Source organism: Bos javanicus, chromosome 3 (assembly GCF_032452875.1).
Source record: "Bos javanicus breed banteng chromosome 3, ARS-OSU_banteng_1.0, whole genome shotgun sequence".
NCBI classification, from domain to species: Eukaryota; Metazoa; Chordata; class Mammalia; order Artiodactyla; family Bovidae; genus Bos; species Bos javanicus.
This window is the reverse complement of record NC_083870.1, coordinates 54,096,784-54,120,207: the sequence shown is the minus strand read 5'-3', so window position 1 is coordinate 54,120,207 and position 23,424 is coordinate 54,096,784. Positions and strand designations below refer to the sequence as shown.

Below are 23,424 nucleotides of genomic sequence, written 5' to 3'. Positions count from 1 at the left end.
TCTGGGGTAATTCAAATAGTAGTCCTAGTCTCAAGTCTCTGTCTGACACAACCCAGTCTCACATAACTCAGTTGTTCCATTTTCTTTACTCCCATTTATACAAGCCGATCAGATATGTTCCAACTGTGAGTCTTTTATAGCCTCTATTTAATTCCTTTGGGAGGTCCCTGTACAAACATTTTTTTAATGGAAATGTGACTGCCATAGCAACTCAGATATAAATGTTGCCTAAGTGAATCACAGTGTTAAGGATGATAGTCTGCAAAAAGACTGAGTTAAATCTGGGGTAGGGATGAGAATCGGGAGTGAATGACGATGATAAAAAATTCTGTCCCCCGAATTCCTGGCTTTGGATTTACTTTTTGTTTAACTTTTCCCACCTAATTGTGGAGGGAAAGCAGTGGGGCAGTAGATGGGGTGAGCCTGCAGTTTACCAGCAGTAAAAGGCTGGTGATGAGTAAAGCAAGACCACTCTACAGCGTTGTTCTCTCCCCATGCGGAGGATAAGGACATATATGAGAAAGACGGATGCAATTGGAGGCCCAGCATCTTAACTTAAGCCGCTTAGTTTGGTACAACCGTAAACTGCCACACAGGGCTCGGCCCAGCAGCCTAAGGACGCAGCGTAAGGAAAGGTAAAGGGATTTCCCGCAAGCTCCACCCCCGGCTTCCCTGAAGATTCAAAACACATTATGTAAATAAGTTACTCTGGGTGTGCACGTGAGAAGGCGCTGGTCCGACAGATAAATACTGTACTTCCAAAGCCCCTTGCACGTGCACCTGGACAGTCCTAAGCCCCTCTCTGGTCTCTTGAAACCAGCCCTCCGCGTTCCTAGCCCCAGCTCGATGGGCGCAGGGCACTGCAGCCTGCGCACCGGAGGCTGTGCGGAGCGGGCCGGGCGGCCACATGGCGCGCTCCTGGGTGATGGCAGCTGCGCTTTGTTTCCATCAGCAAGGGGTGAGTCACAGGTTCCCGCAGTTCCTAAGCTGGGCAAACCACTCGGGCCAAGGCTGCTGCAAATTTAACAGCAGGAGCAACTACCGAAGCAGCCGCATCCCATTTCTCCTCTTCCTACTCCTCCTCCACCGCCACTGCCGCTCGGCCGCGGCCACCTCCGCCTGCTGCCTCCACCCAGTCCCCTCCTCCTTCCCCCGCGAACTTAGTCAGCGGTTCGCGCCGCCGCGCCCCGATTGGCCAGCAGAACTCGCCGCGTCACAATGGAGCCGGTTGGAGGCGGTGAGCCGGGCAGCGCTGGGGCTTCCCGCTGAGCCCGCAGCAGCCGGCGCCGAGGAAGTGCGGGCGCGGGGCCGCCGCCGGCGCGCCCGAAGCGGCGCGGGGCGCACGCCGTGAGGAGCGCAGGCGCCCGGGGCCGGAGGCGCACAGGTAGGTCGGGGCCGGACGCCCCGGGTCACGGAGGAGGAGCGGAGCCGATCCAGGTGATGGAGGCAGAGAACAGGGCGAGGGGACGCAGCAGGTGGGGTTGGCCGAGCAGGTGCGGTTACCTGTTCTCGCCTCACCTGAGAGCCGGGCCTGCGGGCAAGTGGCTGGGCGGGGGAGATGAGAAGCGGTTTTGCCACTCCCTTGTCTCCGGGAGAGTGGGAGTGATGCCCGTGACTCCTCCGGGGTGCTGGGGTCATTCGGGGCAGGAGGAATGGACGCTGTCTCCCCCGTAATCGCGGCGCTACACCTAAGTGTGAGCTCCCGGGGCGGGGCGGGAACCGGGTTCTGGTTTCCTGGGGCTGGAGTCTCGCCCTCCCTAGGTGAGCAGACCTGTCCGGAGGGCGTCCGCGCTTGGGTCGCTTTCCTTTGCCCCCTGCCCTGGTGCTGTTCGTTGACACACATTTTTCTGCTCTTGGGAAACCTATTATACAGTTGTTCACCTACTGTTTGATGGTGGTGTTGGCTCTCATTTGTTTGAGGGAGAAGGGAGCAACTTCTACCGTTTTCGAGAGAGAATCTGAGTTTCCCCTTACTAGGCTGCAGCTAAGCAGGTGCCGAGAGGTCAGAAGGGAGGAGGCTCAGTGTTGGCTCATCACTATGTCCTCAGCTGACTTCCCAAAGTCCATAGGTTGCCTTTAGTCAGATGACGTGTGTGGAAGACTTTTTTTGTGGTCAGGAAGACCCTGCCGGCAGCCCCCTTCACACCTCCCCCCAAAAAGGTCAAACCTGAACTTAAAAACCTACCTTTAAACTTTCTTGAATAAATTCGCCTTGCCAAAAACTTTTAAAAATCCATAAAAAGATACCAGTATGAAAATTTAATTTGCAAATAGGTTACCAACTTAAAATAGACAGTATTCACTTTTTTTTAAAAGAGGAAATGGTATGTGTCTTTATCAGACTATTAGGTTTCCTAACCTTTAGGTCTCCTAAACCTCCTAGTTAGGTTGTAGTACACAGAAGCAACCAAACTGCAGTGTAATTATTTAATTACAATAACTTCCAGGTGCTGAGGTTGAACCTCCTGAGAGAACCCCAAGTGCTCTTTGATTTGTGAGTGTCAAGGTGACTTCCTTTTACTCCTGGTTTCCTAGTCAACAGCTTCACCCTTGAAGGAATGTGAAATGACAGCCAATCCCGCAAGTGACTGGGCCTCTGTGATTTAACAATATTCGTCCTAGCATGTCTGATGTTACTCTTAGTTCAGGTAATGAGGGGGACAGAGTTGTCTCTGAGTGTTCGTTGAGTCATGATACCTACTATCCATTTACTACATGTTAGAATTAAATTTTGTATTATGTGAAACTTGTTCTTTTTTTCTTAATTTGGAAAAGTGTCCCAGCACGTCCAGCCTAGCGTGAAGATTCGCATGTTGAGAATGATTTCATTTGACTAGTTGTTAAGATTTGCTTTATAATAACCATTGTCCTCCCCACTGCTGTTTCATTCCTCTGAAGCCTGGGAATGAAAAGGGTTCTATTGAATATCACTGAAATAGGATATCAGGTCTTCTAAGCTGTTTTTTTTTTTTTTTTAAGAGAATTTGTTTTTTAAAGCAGTTTTAGGTTCACAGCAGAACTGAGAGTAACTGCAGAGAGTTCCCAATATACCCCCTGCCCCCATTCATGCATAGCCTCCCCCATTATCAACATCTCCCACTAGAGTGAGACACTTGATACATAGATGAAGCTACATTGAGACGTATCATCCAAAGACCATAGTTTAGAGCTCACTGTTGGTGTCATACGTTCTGTGGATTTAGCCAATATGTGTAACAACGTGTATCTGCCATTATAATACCATCACGTATGATCCTATATCGTATGATCACTAGCCTAAAAATCCTCTGTGATCTTCCTAGTCATTCCTACTGCCTGCCTAACCCTTGGCAACCACTGATATTTTCACTGTGTCCACATTTTTCTTCCAGAATGTCAAATAGCTGGAATCAGTCTGAAGCCTTTGCAGATTGGCTTCTTGCAATTAATATTATGCATTTAGGTTTCCTTCTTGTCTTTTCATGGCTTGATTAACTTTTTTTTTTTAAGCACTGAATAATATTACTTTATGGCTCTAGATTTTTTTAGACTGTGTGGGTATTTTCCTGTAAGTGGCTTGAAGTTTGTGATTTTTTGTTTTATTTTCTGGTGTGGAAGGTTGGAAATATTTAATATGTGAAAGATTCTTGTTTGAGCCGAGATTTTTATTTATAAACAAGTTTTTGTAATTTATGAATCTATTTTGATGGTATCTGAATATTTTTATTTTCTTTTTGATTTTTTTAACTGCCCATAAAAATAGCCTATTTAATCTAATCTCTCATGTTCATGTAGTGTCTCCCAAGTTGAATTTCCAATTTTTTTTTTCTCTTTTAGACTTAAAAAAAAATAAAAGTCTCTTTTTTTCTCTTTTTTTTTTTCTCTTTAAAGCATCCTTCTAGCATACTCTGGTATTATCAGAAGCAAATGTATGCTGGCTCTGTCCTGTTACCCCAGACTCAATGGCATGGTTTCCAGTGCCTTCTATATAGCGTGTCGCCTCTGCTTTCTTGACTCAGGGCGTACTGCTTGTTCTGCAAACATTACAAACCCATGACCACTCATGAGGAATTTGGGAGGCCCAATTATAGTGTAGGGTTTCTTTAATGAATTGTCAAGTGTATTCTAATTTCTGTCATCTCTGTTTTCATATTGCTGCCTTTTCTTTTATTGCTTTTGCCCACTTGCATTCTATTTCTCATCTATATTTTCTAAACTTCCTATGTACCTTTATTATGACAGGTTTTTACAAGGTGTTTAAACTAATGTCTTTGGCAGACATAACAACTTATTTTTTCCTTTTCTGGATTATTAACATTGATCTTAAATAAAATTGGTCCTGTCTGCAGTCACTGAATCTGTCTGCTAAGTTCTTATCAGTGCTGTTCATTTAGAAATTGAACAAAGGGAAATAATAAGCTCCCTGTTCTATGACTTCCTCTTATTTAGGATTCTGCTCAATTGCAACAGAATTTAAATTCACTTCTTCAATGCTGTTGTGAATGCATGTAAAGGAAATGAATAAAAATGAGTTGTCAGAGCTTCAACCTTGACCTTTCCTTTTGCCTTTTTGGCCCTTAAGCCTTGATATGGGTCACGTGATTCTCCTTGGTTCTTTCCAGACTCTGTATCTTTGAACTTCATCTCCTGCTTCTTCAGTTTCAGGGTTCCTTTAATTCTGTGTTGTGTTTGTTTCATCCTGTGGCCATTTTCAGGTATTTCTACAATGCCTACTTCTTGGTCAACAGTATCTGTCAGAGACATCATCAGCTGCAAAGCTTGTATTTCACTTGTCTTTCCAGCTCCACACAGGTGACTCAGATCTTCCTCTGCCCATCTCTGATGGAGACTAAATTCTTTACTGTCAAGTAGCATATTCCCTTTGATGATCTCTCAGGTAGGAAGATTTGAGAGCATATTCAAACCATCCTTCTTTTCTTCTGTCATATTTTTTTCAGCATTTTTACACTTACCCCTCAGATCTATTGCAGATTATAATCAAGAATTCTTCAGGCTTCCACCTAAGAACTTAAGCTATGCAGATTGATGGGCCTGGATTTGAACCCTACACTGTATCACTTTGGATGCGTTACTGGATTAGTTAAGATTAGCTGCCAGTTACAGAGACCACAAAGAACAATGGCTTAATTAAACAAAGCAATGTTTGTTCCTCTTTCACGTTAAAGAAAAGTTTGCAAAGAGACAGTCTAGAGCTGGTATTATGATTTTGCAAATCTTTTCAGACCTATGCTGGTTCCACCTTTTAGAACCTCAGACATTAAATCAGACCCTCAGTCTTGTGATCCAAAGGGGAGCTTAGGCCATCACATTTAGGTTCCAAGTTTAGAAAGGAAGACGGAAGGAAGGAAAGAAGACAGGGGGGAAAAGCAAGAGACCAGAGTCTCTTAAGGAAATTTCCTGGAGGCTGTCGTACACTTTTTATTATATCTCATTGACCAGACTTTGAGTAATATGACCTCATCTAGCTTTTCACTTTCATGCATTGGAGAAGGAAATGGCAACCCACTCCAGTGTTCTTGCCTGGAGAATCCCAGGGACAGCAGAGCCTGGTGGGCTGCCGTCTATGGGGTCGCACAGAGTCAGACACAACTGGAGCGACTTAGCAGCAGCAGCTAGGATAGAGACTAGGGAATATTGTCCTTACTTGAGACAATCTTAAGCCCAGCTAAAACTTGGGAGTTTTGCATCCTTAGTAAGATAGAGGGAAAGAAATATTGGAGTAGTCAAACACCACTGTTATTCTACACCTCTTTTTTTCTTGACTTGTTACCCATCTCACAGGAGTCTTAAGATTAAAAGAAATATTAATGTGAAAGCATATAATACAGTATCTGGTGTAAAACAAGCTTTCAGTAAATGTTAGTTCATATTCCTCCTTACTCCTTTTTCATAAATTATCGCATTTCTCTGCTACCACATCATTGGTATCCAAATCCCATTTTAAATACTGGCCCCAATTGATAGTACTAGCCTATAGTCAGGTTCCTTATCATGGGAGAAAGTAACACATTATGACTCAATGTCAGCATCTACTTCTTAGCTTAAAGGGTGGCTAAGATTTAAGATATAGCTCTTGGAATCAAATATAGCTAGATATAAATCCTGGCTCTGTCACTTACTCAGTATGTAACCTCAGCCTCTTGCACCTTCAGTTTCCTCATCTGGAAACCTGCGGTAAGATTCAGATATGAGAAGTATGGAAAAATTGTATTTAGAGTGCCTAAGAAATTGTGTGATTAAGTGCTAGCTTTTCTTTTAAAATTTGGCCCAATCTAGGTGAACCTTTCAGAAAATGACCTCTTATTCCATTAAAAAGAAGTTTTAAAATTGGTCATCTCCATACATATCTAAACCCACTCCAGTGTTCTTGCCTGGAGAATCCCAGGGATGGGGGAGCCTGGTGGGCTGCTGTCTATGGGGTCGCACAGAGTCGGACACGACTGAAGCAACTTAGCAGTAGCAGCAGCATACATATCTAAATGAGTGTTGTTAAATTTTTAGTCAGACTTTTTGAGAATTGTCCCCAAAATCGGTTTAAACCTTGAATAGCTACAAAGTCTTTGCTTTTTTAAAAAAACGAAAACCAGAATAGCTCAGCCTTAACCGTCTTCAGCCTTGATTTAAATGATTTTGGCAGATCCACTCTCAGAAGCAGAATCATTCCCACCAGTGAGTATATGTCATAGTATTTTTTTTTCAGCATGTTTGTTAAGCACCTACTGTGTACCAGATATGACTATGCCAGGTTCTAGGGACACAGCAGTAAGCAAAAATGTACATGGTCCCTGCCACCGTGGAGGTTGCAAGGTACTAGGGGAGACAGGAGAATCAATCCCTGCAAATAAATGAAAAAAATTTCCACTTAACATGATCAGGAAGGAGATGTACAGGTGCTATGAAAGTATGTGCAAATATCTTATGGTCAGAAGTTGAATGGTATCTTTAGGAAAAAGTCGGCCAGTGCTTGGAAGCAAAGAGGTGTTGTGGGAGTGTGGTTTGAAATGAGCTCTGTCGTGAGATGAGCATGGTCCCAGCACAGATCAGAGTGTCCCACAGGTTTCCAGCACCATACCAAAGAAGGCATATCATTTGGAGCCATCATTAAAATACATGTACATAATATATAACTTATCCATGTGAGTCTCTGGAAGGGACTACATAATTCAGGAATAATTAAATTCTTTTATAATTTATTTATGCTTTAGTGACAAGCTTTAAATTCAGATACCTTTTTTATTTTTGATACACCAAGCAGATGCATCTGAGAAAATAGGCAGTAAAATAGGGTCTTTTGAGAGGGTCAGAGGATTGATCTGCATCACCCTTAGTGAGTAGAATTTGAAGACCTTTGGCTGGACAGGTTGACAGACAAATAGGTAACCCACAAAGCAGCGGTGGGTGATGACCACAGGCGGGGAGGCAAAGGCAGTGTTTTCTGGAGAGTGGGCTGCATTACTGAGCTTGGGATGGCCCATCTCAGGGCCCACAGGCCACGCAGCATCCCATCTCTCCAAGGCTTTCAGGCTTGCATAGGTAGGACCCAGCTTAGCACCTTGACAATGGTATACCATTTTTCCTTGTCCTTTCCAGCTGAGCTCATGGGGGCATCCTTTGGGAGAAGTGTTGCATCTCTCATCCCTTTGAGGGCCTTGGAGAGTGTCTGGGAGGCTCTGCTCTCATGTAACGTGTTAAGGCATGACTGAGCCTGCGTGGCAGAGCTGCCTGCCATTGGACTTCAGGTTGTGTCTTGCTCTGAGCAGATAACATTTATGATGAATTTCGTCCATCTAAAAACTTTAAAGTTCATCTCTCTAGGCAAAACTGAGTTTGTTCTTGGCCCCTGATTCAATGCCCAGATAGGCAACTGAGCCAGTGACTTGTCTTTGAAAAGTGTGTGTGAGTCATGATGCAGTTTCTAGATGTGCAGTGCTGTGCTTGGTGAGCAGGTTCCCAGAGAATTTATGCTCTGCTAGCACTGCCCTAAGGGGCCGCAAGCCTTTTAACTTCACCCTCCCAGGAATGCCTTTGGAGCTGGGACTTCCTCTGGCTAACCACTAGCCTGGTAGTTGGAATTCCTCCCTCAGGACATGCCAGCCTTGTTACTGCACCAGGCACTTCTCCATTGCCTGGACCCCCTTCCCTTATAAGTCTGTGTAACTGCTTCCTTTTCAATGAATAGTTGGCTTCAGTGATCTCAGGGATCCTTTCCCTGATCACCTCGGATAAAATACATCTGCCTGCCCTCACTGTAGTCTTTCAGGCGTTGGTTTATTGTTTGCTGGCTTGTCCCTACCAGAATATAAGTTCTGTGAAAGCAAGGATCTTGTCTCCCTAGTATACCTGCTCTTAAGCCTGGTATGTAGTAAAACTCCCCAGACTGCTGCTACATGTGGTTTGGGGCAAAAAAATTAGCCCTTTGAACATAAAATGGGGATAATAGCATCTGTGCTACCTGTGTCACAGAACAATGAGGAGCTGGAGTTAATATATACCAAAGATACTCTCCCCACCCCAAACTTGCTGCTCATCTTTAGATTTCATATTTTTGCAAACAGCAATACCATTTACCCAATTATATAGCCCTAAATACTTAGAACTCGTTCTGGGCTTCTCTTTGCTTTGTTCCCTGTTAAACTGCTCTATAAATTCTGGCAACCAGTTTGTCCAGAGGCCGCATCCTTCAGGTCCCTCCCGTCAGCACCCTTCCTTCACAGCTTCTTGACTGCCTTGAGTCTTTTCCAGGCCCGCTGCTTATTGCCTGCAACCAGTAGTTCAGTTTGTAGTCTTTCCAGTCTTCTACCCACCTCCCCCCTCAATTCGTTGTCCACACAAGAGGAAAATAATGATTATGAAAGGTAAATTTCATACCACCATTGCCTGGTTTAATAATCCTTTAATGACTTACTTTGTCAAAGCATCAAGTCCAAGTGCCTTGGAGAGCCATATAGTATAGTCTTCCTCTGCCTGCTTCTTCAGGTCTCCAGTTTCACCTTTGACCCCTCATCATTTCTAAATCACGAACGCGTGCACTGTGGGTACAGCATGCAGTCACAGCCCATGCACCGGGCATCCTAAACTGTTTGCAGTGCAAGGAGGAAGGTAGGAGGTAGCCAGACGGCTCCACTCCATGCCCCACCCCCTTTTTTTCACCTTTTCTCTATCTGTGGTAGTCATATCCCCTTGTCACTTGCTCATGTTTCAGGAGTCAGTTCAAGCATACTTTTTCTGGAAGATCATTCCAAACCCTTCCCTCTGCCTACCACTTCCAAGAGATCCTCATTCCCTTCTCTGTGCTACCTCCGAGCCTTGTACTCTTCCTATAAAGATTATTTTGTTCATCCTCTGATTGAGTTTCCTGAGCCAGGCATTATACGTGGCATGTAAATTAATATCTGGGAAAGAATTAGGCAATAAAATTCAGTATACTTATTATCTAGTCCAAGGCTTTGTTTCAATAACATTCTTCTGACTGGTATTTGAAAATTTGAAAGATGTCCTTGAAGGTTAGAAGTAGGAAGAAGAATTATCATGTATATGCTGGTAGTAGGTATCAATTGAATGACCAAAATATTTTGTCAGTGAGCTAGTGTTTACTGAACATTTATTGTGTTCAGAGTTCTGGATTTGGCCATTTGCAGGACAGGCTTGAGTCAGCTCTTGGAACTTTTCTAAATTAACTCTGGCTTTACCATTCTATCAGAAGTCAGAATTTTAGATGGTCAGCACAAGTTCTCGGTTTACAGGCAGTTTAGAACAAAGTATCTGAATGTTTTTCATCTAATACCCCCTGAAAGGATTTTGAAACACTATCTCCCTCTTCATGTGTTTTAAAAGTTTATTCTAAATTTTTTAATAGTTGTAATAGATGGTACCTGTGATATATAAATATTGATTTAGAAAGACATTTTTTCTAATGTACCCAGTGTAAGTTAAATACTAGAATGATTTTTTTATCTACCATGCCATCCATTTAAAAAACACAAAAACAAGCTTGTTTAGAAAAGCTGGAAATTTTACATAGTTACTCCCCATGTAACACTTGTGTTTGAAAATCTTTCATTGAATTCCTTATCATACTCTTCTAACACACATATACACACAACATATTTTTTGAAGTTCTTGTGACTATAAGGCTCTAAATGTTACATAAAATTTCATTTGGATTGAGTTTTTATGATTTTGACTAATACACAGTTGATCAGAACAAGTATATTAGAATTTTGATAAATAATTTTAAGCATAGGTAAAATATTATGGGAAATAACTTCTTGATGAGATGCCTGGGACTTAAAAAATATTCATGCATAAGTAAGTATTTCATATTGCTAAGATAAGATAGGCTTCATAATCAAGTTTTCTTTTTAAATGTAAATGCTTAAGACACTTTCCCATATGTATATGAAAATGAAGGCAGTATAATTCCACTCTATTTTTTAAACTTCTGAGGTGTATGCCAAAATTGCTTAGTAATTGATCACAAAAATGATTTTCCGTGTTCTGCTGTCTGACTTAGTTATATCTCCCTCCAGTGTTGTTTGAAGCAGAGAAATGGATACTTTTCCTTAACTCCCAAAAGGATGTTTCAGTCTTCAAAGTCATTTACTTCCTTAACATCTATAACCCTACAGTTATCTCAAATGACCCTCAACTTGGGGCCTGGAGATTTTTACTCCCCAAGGCGCAGTGTACCATAAGCAGACTCCTGAGAAATGAAAGGTTTGCCTTTCTTATGGAGTGTGGGGAGAGGATGACTATGAAAAGGGAAAGAGGGAGATGACCAGAAGTAACCAATTGGACATCAGGTGTTCTGAAATAGACACTTTATTATTATTTTTTTTTTGATAGAGCGTAATCATAAAGCAATTTTATTTGCCTGATCAGACTCACTTGGTGGGCTAATTCCTTCTCTCCCTTAGACACAATCTCTGGTAGACCTAGAGTTTTTTCCACTTGTTCATAGATAATCAGAGTCTTCCAGTTACCCTTGGTCACACACATATGCATACATACACAAAAACCAGTTTCACTACAGGGATTAAAAAATCCATTCTTGTGTAATAATGAGAACTCTAAACTTGAAGTTAAAGTGTCTTTTCTCCCATTGGGCCTCTAATTGGGCCTGCAATTAGAAAGGCAAATCCGCCCCCAGTTCCCACACGGGAGTTTTTTTTTAGAGAAGGTGGGGGCCAGGAAAGGACTTCTTCAGCAGAACTGTCTGGACCTGAGATGGCACCCTCTGGGTTTAGGGGGTGTTGAAACTGACTCTCAATGGTCCTGGGAGATCTTCAAAACTCTCAATGGGCCTGCTGTTGTTGCTGCTGGTAAGTTGCTTCAGTCATGTCCGACTCTGTGCGACCCTAGAGACGGCAACCCACCAGGCTCCCCCGTCCCTGGGATTCTCCAGGCAAGAACACTGGAGTGGGTTGCCATTTCCTTCTCTGATACTTTATTTTTTGGCTATGCTGCGAGGCATGCTCAGGCTCTTTGTTCCCCGAACAGAGATTGAACCTGTGCCTCCTGCAGTGGAAGCACAGAGTCTTCACCACTGTGCAGTCAGGGAAGTCCCAGAAGCAGATACTTTTAGACAGCAGTTAATTGGTGATCTGAAAGTAGATTCTACCAGATTACCCCTTCTTCTGAAAACAAAAGGCCCTTCAAATCCCATACCTCACTTTGTAGATCAATTGATTGGGTGCTGAAGAAAACTTTTCCCTGTCAAGTTAGCTACCAACTTTAAGGGAAAATGCCCCTAATAAGCCAATATAAAATTTTCTTCTTGGTGGACAGGAATATTCAATAGGGAAAGAACATAGAGTGAATCACTGTTTTAAAAAGACTTGATGGAAGCTAATTTGATACCATAGTAATGGAATTAAAATTATCCATTTTAGTAAGTATACTCAAACTCTCCTAGAATATTTAGAAATACTTGTTTATACCCATTGTTAGACTAGATACAGATAGAATGTTGGTAAAGATCAACAGATGCTTGACTGACAGTCACATAGGTCAGTAGGTGACTGATTTCCAATTAGTCCCATTGAAAAAAAAATTTTTTGCAGCGTTTTATCAGGAATACTAGGGTTTTGTTTTTTTTTTTCCCCCAATGAGGAGGTTATGAATTACATGCCAAAAGGTTTGGTCCCAAGCTAGGTTTAGGAAATTTTTTTTCTTTGCAGATTAATGCATTCTGAAGGGAGAGGAGTTGAGCCTGGCCATCATCCCATTGATTAAGAAGTCTTTCCTGGGGTCCTCTTGATCCTAGATGCTCTCGACACCATGTATGTAAAGATACTGTTCAGAGGTCCACTGTGCCCTTGCCTTCTCCCACCAGTTTGTAGCAAATCTCTCCCGAAACACTTACAGAGCCCCCACTGCATTACTATATTTTTTGATGTTTCTTCTAAAATACTAAAGCATTATGCTCACATTTATTCTCCTGATGACTTGTGGAAGACAGGTCAAGTATTATTCCCATGATGCAAATATGCATACTGGGTTTATAAGGGGATATGTGGCTTGTCTCAGCACACTCCACGTGTTAGCTGCAGATCTGGTACCTGATAAAGCAACTTTTTTAATGTATATTGGCTGCTTCCTTTTCCCAGAATCATTTTGTAGAAGGCTCTAAAGATTGGAAAACTTGCTGTAAAGTGGTCATATAAAAATTAAGATAAATATGCTCACAAATGCTTAGTAGAATACATTGTTCTTAGCAAGCCCTCAGCTTTTTAAAAAAGAAAAAAGATGTATTTGAATTTTGAATCTGCTTTTCTTCATTTTATGGATTAAAAAAAATTATTCAGTATTTTTGGGGGCACTTAATATTTGCCAGGAATCACCTCAGCCCTGGGGATAAATCCAACAATGAAGAAAACATAAAAAATGTTTCTTTGCATGGAGTATACATCCTAGAGGAGGGAAGATAGAAAATATGCAAATCTGACATACAGTATTGATCTTAACGAGTATCTCTTTTTAACTTTTTTATATTGTAGGTATCCTTGAGGGTCTTTCCCAGAATAATACAACACATATGCATAACATTTTAACGTGCCTTGAAATCATCCTTACAACACTTCAAGTTCATTATTTCTGTTCTCAGTTTTTCTTTTTACTGATAAGACAGTAAGGTTGAAAAAAGCAAAGTGAAAATCATCCAGTGTCACAACTAGTTGGCTTCCCTGGTGGCTTAGCATTAAAGAATCTGCCTGCAGTGCAGGAGATGCAAGAGACTTGAGTTTGATCCCTGAAGAAGATCCCCTGGAGGAGGAAATGGCAACCCACTCCAGGATTTTTGCCTGGGAAATCCCATGACAGAGGAGCCTAGCAAGCTACAATCCTTGGGGTCACAAAGAGTCAGACACAACTAAGTGACTGAACAACAACAAAGTTGCTAGATTGTTAAACTCTTTCAGTTTAGTCCATGAAGTGTCTCCTGCTTTATGTCTCTGTGTGTGTGTGTGTGTGTGTGTGTACTGCTTTTATTTATGTAGAAAACCTCCCCAAGTAGCTTATATGGCTTAACGTAGCTCCTTTTCCCATTTCCTGACCCATAACAACATAAATAATATCCCAAGTATTCCAAATGTCTTAGAAATTTTTCAATGAGGAGAACTCAGGCTGGTAGCAGAAAAGGAAAAAACAAAAACAAAAATGGAGATCTTGGAGTGGGAAGATTTTCTTACAGACCGGATAGGGACTGGCAGTGCCTTTGAAGGTCTGTGTACAGACACCAGAGGGATTGGTGGTGGGAAAGGCCTTGTCCCAGTTTCAACAGGCACCCTCACCAACCCACCCAGTGATTTCCCCTTTGGACATTTTATACAAAAACTTCGAAGATAAACGTGTTAGTTTCAGGAAAATATTCATTGTGTCAACTTATCTTCCCAGCCACACTTCCGTCACAGATGTCTCAACTTTTAGTACTATGAAATAACCAAAAATTTTAAGTAGTAATCGGAATGAGTGTGTAATTTTCAAAATTGGATGCTGTGTAAAGGTTTTGATTTGCATGCAAGATTTTCTAATAAAATACATCTGGCTTTTAAAACCTTCAAAACTTACCAACTCCACCTCCTACAAAACACTGATACTTAACTGAAATTTTAGGCTGCTTTCTATTGTTGCTGTCTTAAAGACAAAGAAAACCTACTTTTTTCCATTAGAAGTTCCCCTTAATGTTATGTTGATAGAAGAATTCTATCCTCTTCTCTCTTAACCAGTGAAAAGCCCTTTCTTCCATATTCCCCATCCCCACCTCCATTTTTGGGTGTTTGTAGCCTACTTTTCCATCTGTGTGCCTTGTTACTATGGTGATGGGCACCATAGAAATGGAGAACAAAGCGGATGTAATAAGCATCTCCTACATGGTTCACAGTGCTAAAAAGGGATCTAGGTTTTTTTCAGGCTTGTTCTTTATTGGTGGTAGAACTGGACCAACCCAACTGGGAGGGGGCACTGGGGTTATGAGCTGATTCAGGCCCTGCTTTTCCCATTGTTCTCCTCTTCCCCAGACCTTTCTTTACCCAGAGTCATGAAGGTGAGCAAAGAGTAATGGGGGCTTGTAGGGGGGATGTGGTACAGAAATTAATGCCATAGAGTCACCGCACTGCAAAAGACAAATCTACTGACGCATATTACATATGGGAGGGAATCATGAACTGGTTTTAAGGTTTACCAGTCATCAGTCCTATTACCTGAGTTAGCAGTGTTCAGCTTTACCTCACATTAGAGATTTGCCAGCCTAGGTTTTCCTGCCTTCAAGATGCTTAGCCTGTATTAGACATTTTTTAAAAAAGGAATACCGATTTATCTTAATTACTGATAGCTTGCAGTATTTGGTCCCATCTGTTTGAATTTTTTAAAATGAGGTTAAACTAATGTGTACTTATTTTGCTTGTTTTAGAATTACAATTAAATATTTTCCCTGCATTGTGGAAACTAGTATTTTCCATAAAATCTGGGAGAAGGTGCCCACAGGTATTTACTTTTATTTTTAATTGGAGGATTATTGCTTTCCAGTGTGTGTTGGTTTCTTCCATACAACAGTGTGAATCAGCTGTAAGTATACATGTATCCCCTCCCTCTTGGGCTTCCCTTTAAACCTTCTGCATACATAATCATTCTTTAATACATCTTCATGTATCAGATTCTTGGACACCCATAATGAAATACCCAAAGATTAAATAAAATATTCCAGTTAATCAGTTCCATCTTCTGGACAGTTATTTCTAAATTTTTTAAAATTATGTTTTAAGTTTTACATTGCTCATATTTTATGTCTCTGTTTTATGTACAAGGGAAATAATTTAGCACAGTCCTTTAGTATATAAAGTCATAGGACATGAATCAAATTTAGAGCTAACAAAGATGAACATTCTGTTTTTCTGTTGCATTGTAGCATGAAGGCCTGAAGTTCTTTTTGACTGTAAATTCTTGCTTCTTTAGTCACATGGCTCCTTTCTTTTTGCCTGATGAAATAGTATTTTGCCAATTTTATCTGCTATAATGGCTCTTATACTGATGTGAAAATAAGCTCACAATCAACCTCACACTTTGTGTTTTAAGTATAGGCCCAGTGTAGCCCTCCCTGCCAAAGTCAGCTCTTCCCCTTTGTGTCATGAGCAGAAGACTGAGAGCACCAGAGACTAGAGTGGGAGCTGGAACTTTGAAAATCATAGCTTCTGCTATAGCAAAGTTATATGTTAAAGCCTGACCCTTAAGGTGATGGTGCTGGGGAGACGGGTGAGAGGTAATTAAGTCCCAGGAGTAGAACCTTCAAGAATGGGGGTTGTGCCTTTATGAAAGAGACTCAGGAGAATTTCATTGCCCCTCCCACAGAAGCAGTCCTTCTGTGAACCAGCAACTGAGCTCTCTCTAGACACTGACTCTTCTGGCACTTGATATTGGACTCCTTAGCTTCTAGAACTGTGAGAAATAAATGTTTATTGATTAAGCCTCCCAATCTTTGGGATAGCAGCCCAGATGGATTAAGACAGCTTCAAAACCTGAGTGTCTTCTGACTAGAAACGAGAGAAGACTTGGGAGAAGTAGTGTGGGTTCTGTGGGAAGAATAATGACTCTCTTTGCAGAGGAGAGGTCTGTGGAAACCAGGTAATCCCTCCACGCAGGATAGCGCCTTGTTTCCCAGAAGGCTTGAAAACTGTGGGCTCGTTGGATTTGCCAGGAGTTTCTCCCTTCATGGGCAGTTGTTCTCTGATGCCTCCTGGGAGGAGGGAGTATCCATTGCATTTGATATTATCATCAGTGAGAAGGTAGAAAGTAGGCCAGCTAAACTATTTCTATTTTTACAATCAAGCTGGCATTCTGAGACACTGTGTCACTTGGCTCCCAGTTAAGGAAGATGTTAGGCAGGATAAGAGTTCACTCTCCTTAGTCATTTTGCTGGCCTCTACTGCTCCACTCATGACTGAAGGAAGAGGTGAATGAATGAATGCATGTTTACTGCTGGTCATTTTATTGAGTTGTCAGTCAGTCAGTTCAGTCGCTTAGTCATGTCCGACTCTTTGTGACCCCATGGAGTGCAGCACGCCAGGCCTCCCTGTCCATCACCAACTCCCGGAGCTTGCTTAAACTCATGTCCATCGAGTCAGTGATGCCATCCAACCATCTCATTCTTAGTCACCCCCTTCTCCTCCTGCCTTCAATCTTTCCCAGAATCAGGGTCTTTTCCAATAAATCAGTTCTTCCCATCAGGTCGCCAAAGTATTAGAGTTTCAGCTTCAGCATCAGTCCTTCCAATGAATATTCAGGACTGATTTCCTTTAGGATGAACTGGTTGGATCTACTTGCTGTCCAAGGGACTCTCAAGAACCTTCTCCAATACCACAGTTCAAAAGCATCAAATCTTCGGCACTCAGCTTTCTTTATAATCCAACTTTCACATCCATACATGACTACTGGAAAAGCCATAGCTTTAACTAGACAGACCTTTGTCAGCAAAGTAATGTCTCTGCTTTTTAAGATGCTGTCTAGGTTAATGCTGAGCTACTTTTTATTCCCCTCAAATGTCTCTTTGAAGATTATGCACATTCTGGCTAGTCTTCTGAGTTTGCCTGTTGTGCTGACATAGATAAATTCCATAACTGTCTCAGTTGCCCCATGTGTAAAGTGGAGATAGCCTCATGGCGTTGTTGGGAGCATGAATAAGTTCATTGATATGAAAGGCTTAGTAGAATATGTAACATATGATTATCTTCGATGAGCATCAGCTTCCATGACTGAGTGTTACAGTATGTGTAGTGAATTTGACTACTTCAGCCTCACATCAGCTACTTATATGAGGGCTTCACAGAACACTGGGCTTGTTTTGTCTTATCTACCTAGGAGGAACTATTAGGGCCAGTCCCATTTCATTTGTCTTTTGATGATTTATAGTAAGTTGTTTCACCTAACTAGGCTTTAGATGAACTTTTTTTCTGGTTATTTTTAGTTTCAAATTACTTAAGCCTTGAAGATTAGGCTTTTGGATAGTTATTGATTGTATAGGAACACTACAAAGAATTTGTCTGTACAAAAAACACTACAGTGTTAGAAGAAATTATAGCTGTCCCAGGAGGAAATTGGAAAAGCCTGAAGTCTTTGTTTTAGCCTGAGATTTGTTCAATCTTCACATTCTCTGAAATTCAACCTTGAATTATTCAGCAAATGAACAGGTAAAAAAATTATGCTGCTTCACATTTTTAATGCATATTTTTTGTGATATGTAAACCTTAACTTTGAAAAGTCTTTCATGATAATTGATCAGCATGGGTAACATACTGATGAAAGCCACGTAAGTCTAGATGGTATAAAATCCCCATTGCTATTTGTTAGAAGCCTTGGAACTCCTTTGTTTCTTGTCTTGTGCATGAAGGTGACTGAATCAGTGACTGGTAGTTTCCTTAAAGCGTCTAGATAAGAGAAAGTTTATTCTAACAATATCTCATTTTTGAAAAATGATTTTTTTTTGTTTGTTTTCTTCAGTCTCTATCAATGTGTGTGTGAACAGAGAATGAGTTGTAAGAATGCAGAGAGTTACTTGGTATGTGCAGTAGAGGATGATGAGAGGGGAAAGGGAAGAGAGGAAGGAAACCATTCTGTAGTTCTCCCTTTTGATTCTGTGTTTTTCCTTTCAAGTGAAGTCCTTGGAGATGTTACACATGGTGCAGTCTTACAAAAAAAAATTCTTTCTGAAAACATTTTGTTTCTTAACGAGATTTATTTTGGTGCTTTGTTGTGATTGTGCTGGGAATTTTGAAATGTTCTCTGTGTATTTGTGTGATTTTTGACCTAATAATCTCATTTGGGTTTACCACGCTTAGCAGCTGTTGTTTTTACCAACTATTGCTAAATTGTGTTAATGTTCAAAGTTGAAAAACCTTGTTTTCTACATTGGCCTAAATTATCCAGAGTTTTATAAAATTTAAGCCTTTTCCTCATTCCTTGTACTTTTCATTTAGTTGCAAGAAAGCTTATAATATTAATATTCTAATGGAACAGCATTTTTTGAATAAAGCTATCTATCCTCTTTTTTACTGGAGGAGGGAGAGACCTTGATTCTATTGTAATTTAAGTAGTGTTTAGTGTAATATGATAAGTGTTTGCAGTTTGATAGTAATGATTATTCTCTGGCAAAGCAAAAGGAAAATTTGAGAAGTCAAAGGCTTTGAAAATGTCCTAGGAGAGAATAAACTCAGAATTATAGCCATTTTATTGGACAATTATGCCATTTTATTTGAAAGAGGGCATCAAATGTTGAATTTTGACTTTTCATTTAATTAAAGTAACAAGAATTTTTCCTAAATAGCTGCCATCTTGCTTCCCTTGCAGTTTAAAAGTTCCCTTGTTTTTAGAGATCCTTCAGTGTGTCTGTTTTAATTATAAAGCAGTGGCAGGCGGTTGGGTTTTTTTGTTTGGTTGGTTGTTTTTGTCTTGTTTTTTGTTTCTTTTATGGCTGTGCTGCTCAGCATGGGGGATCCTAGCTCCTCGACCAGGGATTAAACCCATGCCCCCTGCAATGGAAGGATGGAGTCTTAACCACTGTACTGGCAGGTCCCAAGGCAGTGGTTTTTGCAACTAGACTCTAGGTACACTTTTAAATTCCCCCAGGGGTTAACTTTGTTAGTTCTGAATCTCATCTGACTTCTATTTTTCACATTCCCATTTCCCCTGTTGAGAGCAAACTCTTCTCATATATTCGAGATCTAAAGCAATAGTTGTCCTTGTTATCAAGTCAGATGGCCAGGTAATGATGTGTATCAACAACATGCTTTGTAATTACAAAGCCATCTTTGCATATATAATTGCATTTGATTCTGAGAGTTCCAGGTGGCTCAGAGGTAAAGAATCCGCCTGCCAATGCAGGAAACACAGGAGATGCGGGTTTGATCCCTGGATCGGGAAGATCCCCTGGAGAAGGAAATAGGAACCCACTCCAGTATTCTTGCCTGAGAAATCCCATGGACAGAGGAGCCTGGCGGGCTACAGTCCTTGGGGTTGCAGAGTCAGACATGACTGAGCATGTACGTATGCATGTCTGACAGTCTAGTGAGGAAAAGAGAGAGAAAATGGCTATAGTTAATTCCTATTTTATGGGAAAACCTCAAGAAGTCGCTCAATATGCCCCAGAATAACATACAAACAGTAGGACCAGAACAAGAACTAGTTCTTTTAGCTCGGTGTCTAGTGTTCTTTCTGGCTTATCATACTTTGTGGGCACACCCTGTTCTATGCCTTGAGATGTTTGCCATACAAGTAATTGAGTCAATATGCTGTGTGAGATTGGTGTACTAAATTTTTATAAACTTTCTAAAACCAGGTTGTTACTTAGTTTGCTTCCTACTGAGCATCATCATTTCCCTGTCAGTGCAGAGCAGTTTCCTGCTTTGCAAGCTAATGACATCGTGAGTGTACAGCTTAGGAGGTCAGGAACAACAGGACGATAATAAGAGAGGCGCCCAAGGAGACATATAACTAGGTGACAGGTTCAGTGGAGAAACAGTGTAGGAAGAGAGACCCAAGCGAGCCTCGTCAGATGAGATAGAATTTGGAAAGGGGAAGGAAGTAGAAGGGAAATATCTGACTGGAGATGTACAGGACAGAACTGAAATACTGTATATTTCAGTATACAGTACTGGAATATTTGTGGGTGAAATAATGTCCAGGATTTGCTTCAAAATTAATCCTGAGCATGGGTGTGATAAGAGTTTGTTAATTGTTGAAACTAAGTGGAAGGGTACATGGGACTTCCTTGTACTGTTACTTGTACTTTTGTATGTATTAGGGATTTTTCATAATAAAAAGCTTAAAATATAACAATGGTACGTTTTGGACAATGAGTCGGCTGCCTATTTGGAATTAAGGGCATGTTCAGAGGCGCAGTGGGAGATGATGTTGGAAAGACAGTGTGGGAACAGAGTTGGTGCTGGGAGGAGTTGATGAAGTCTGGGTCCTTCTGAAGTCCAGACTCTCTGGAGTCTGGGTGATACTGGTAGACACCGCTTCATTTTCTGGACTTGAGTTTCACTTGACTGTGAACGTAAAGGTAGAGTTGTAGTACAGCCTGCCTCTTCATCAAGGATGACAGCAGCCCCACTTGGGGGTTTATTTGGCCCCATCACATCTGACATGCCATATTCCACTCGGGAACGCACATTTTAAAAGGGCTTTTACAAACAGTCGATGGTTGTGTGACAGAAGGTGTCACATCTTAGGAATCTTTCTTGTAGAACATTTCATCAATTTATGGTTGTCTACCTGAAAAGGACTTATTTTTCCACCTGCCAAGTTCCTCCTCTGCTCTTTTTAAAACTCTCTGCCCTATGTGCCTGAGAATGGGCAGTAAAAGCGAAATAAAAACACTGCTCTTGTTGTTTAGTCGCTCAGTTGTGTCCAACTCTTTTGTGGCACATGTGCCTGACAGCCCATAATTTCACTTCCTGGAAGCAGCCTTTAACAGCAGACTGAGTTACATACAGCAGCACTGAAGCCTATAGAAAGCCAGACACCTTGGTGTAGCTTTCTAAAGCAGAGTTTCCCTCTTCCTTCCTACTTAATGTGTTTCTCTGTTGCTAAGGGAAAAGAGGTGAGAGAGAAATTTGATAGTTGGTACTATGAAGGAATTATTAATTATTTGGTTGTGATTCGGTGGTACGATGGAGTTGACAAGAGTTAATTATTGTATTTTCAGGAATTCTGCAAGCCAGTTGTTAAACACAGCCTTCAAAAAATTACACAAACTTAAAGTGTTAAAGTAACACTCAAAACTTATCACTTCCTATTTATTTTTCTATAATTTGCTATTATCTGTGCTCTCAAGGTTATTTATAAGTGTATAAACTACTTAAGGTTATTTACATGTAATGTATATGTAAAGTTCAAACTACCATACAGTTGTACTCATATCAGCAAGGTCTGCTCAAAATCCTCCAAGCTAGGCTTCAACAGTACCTGAACCGAGAACTTCCAGATGTATAAGCTGGATTTACAAAAGGCAGGGGAACCAGAAATCAAATTGCCAACATCCACTGGATCACAGAAAAAGCAAGAGAATTCTAGAAAAACATTTACTTCTGCTCCATTAACTATGCTAAAGCCTTTGACTTGTGTGGATCACAACAAACTGTTGAAAATTCTTTTAAGAGATGGGAATATCAGATCACCTTACCTGTCTCCTGAGAAACCCATGTGCAGGTCAAGAAGCAACAGATAGAACTGAACATGTAACAATAGACTGGTTCAAAATTCAGAAAGGAGTGTGTCAAGGCTGTATATTGTCTCCCTGTTTATTAACTTACATGCAGAGTACATAATGTACAATGCTGGGCTGGATGCAGGACAAGCTGGAATCAGGATTGCTGGGAGAAATATTAATAACCTCAGATATAGAGATGACACCACCCTTATGGCAGAAAGTGAAGAAGAACTAAAGAGCCTCTTGATGAAGGTGAAAGAGGAGAGTGAAAAAGCTGGCTTAAAACTCAGATTCAAAAAACTAAGATCATGGCATCAGATCCCATCACTTCATGACATATAGATGGGGAAACAGTGGAAACAGTGACAAACTTTATTTTCTTGGTCTCCAAAATCACTGTGGACAGTGACTGCAGCCATGAAATTAAAAGATGCTTACTATTTGGAAGAAAAGCTATGACCAACCTAGACAGCATATTAAAAAGAGAGACATTACTTTGCCAACAGAGGTCCATCTAGTCAAAGCTGTGGTTTTTCCAGTAGTCATGTACGGATTGTGAGAGTTGGACTGTGAAGAAAGCTGAGCACCGAAGAATTGATGCTTTTGAACTGTGGTGTTGGAGAAGACTCTTGAGAGTCCCTTGGACTGCAAGAAGATCAAATAAGTTTACCCTAAAGGAAATCAACCCTGAATGTTCATTGGATGGACTGAGGCTGAAGCTGAAGCTCCAATACTTTGGCCACCTGATGGAAAGATCTGACTCATAAAGACCCTGATGCTGGGAAAGATTGAAGACAGGAGGAGAAGGGGACGACAGAGGACAAAATGGTTGGATGGCATCATCAACTCAATGGACATGAGTTTGAGCAAACTCCGGGAGATGGTGAAGGATAGGGAAGCCTGGAATCCTACAGTTCATGGGGTCGCAAAGAGTCGGACCCAACTGAGCAACTGAACAACAGCATATATAATGTATCTGCATAGTGTAAGTACCATATATATGCTGTACATTTCTTTTCAACCCCATTGAAATTGGCAAGGACTACTGTCCTCCCTTGGCTAGAGAACTGGTTGTTAAATACACTCTTGGGTATGATTATGATGTTGTGGTTATGTTTTTAAAAAATTCTTTACCTGTTGGAGATGACTGAAATAAGTCCAATAAAGGATTAAATCTAGAATTTGTTTCAAATAATCCCATTGGAGTGGGTATCATGTTTGTTGGGTCAGAGTAATGGACACACAGGCTTTATTTTACTACTGCTCTCTACCTTTGTGTATGTTTCAAATTTTCCATAATAAAATGTTAATAATTAAGGAATATGCTAAGTCGCTTCAGTTGTGTCCAACTTTTTGCACCCTATGGACTGTAGCTCACCAGGCTTCTCTGTCCATGGGATTCCCCAGGCAAGAATACTGGAGTGGGTTGCCATGCTCTTCCAAGGGATCTTCCTGACTCAGGGATCAAACTCACATCTCTTGTCTCCTGCATTGGTATGTGAGTTCTTTACCACTAGCTCCACCTGGGAAGCCCAATTTAGGAATATTACAATATAAATAAGTGGCCTATACCCAGTAGATGGTCTGGTACCTGTCTATTCCTCAAACTTTGGTGCATCAAACATTGAAAAAATATGATTCTCTAATTTTAGAGCCCTTTCTTGTAACTGGTTGATGTAGATCATTGAAATAAATGTCTGTTTCTTATTAAATAACATCAAGAAATC

General features: G+C 41.1%; 1 protein-coding gene across 4 annotated transcripts in view; it reads left to right on the top strand.

The window, feature by feature from the left end:
* The first annotated feature begins 1,295 nt into the window (after positions 1–1,295).
* Positions 1,296–23,424, top strand: part of LRRC8B (leucine rich repeat containing 8 VRAC subunit B) — a 77,489-nt gene continuing 55,360 nt past the window's right edge. For 2 of the 4 annotated variants that reach the window (XM_061411292.1, XM_061411291.1), the window contains exon 1: positions 1,296–1,384. The gene's annotated coding sequence lies outside the window, so the exon portion shown is untranslated. The remainder of the gene's footprint in view (positions 1,385–23,424) is intronic. The other 2 variants (XM_061411294.1, XM_061411295.1) reach the window with 1 other exon arrangement.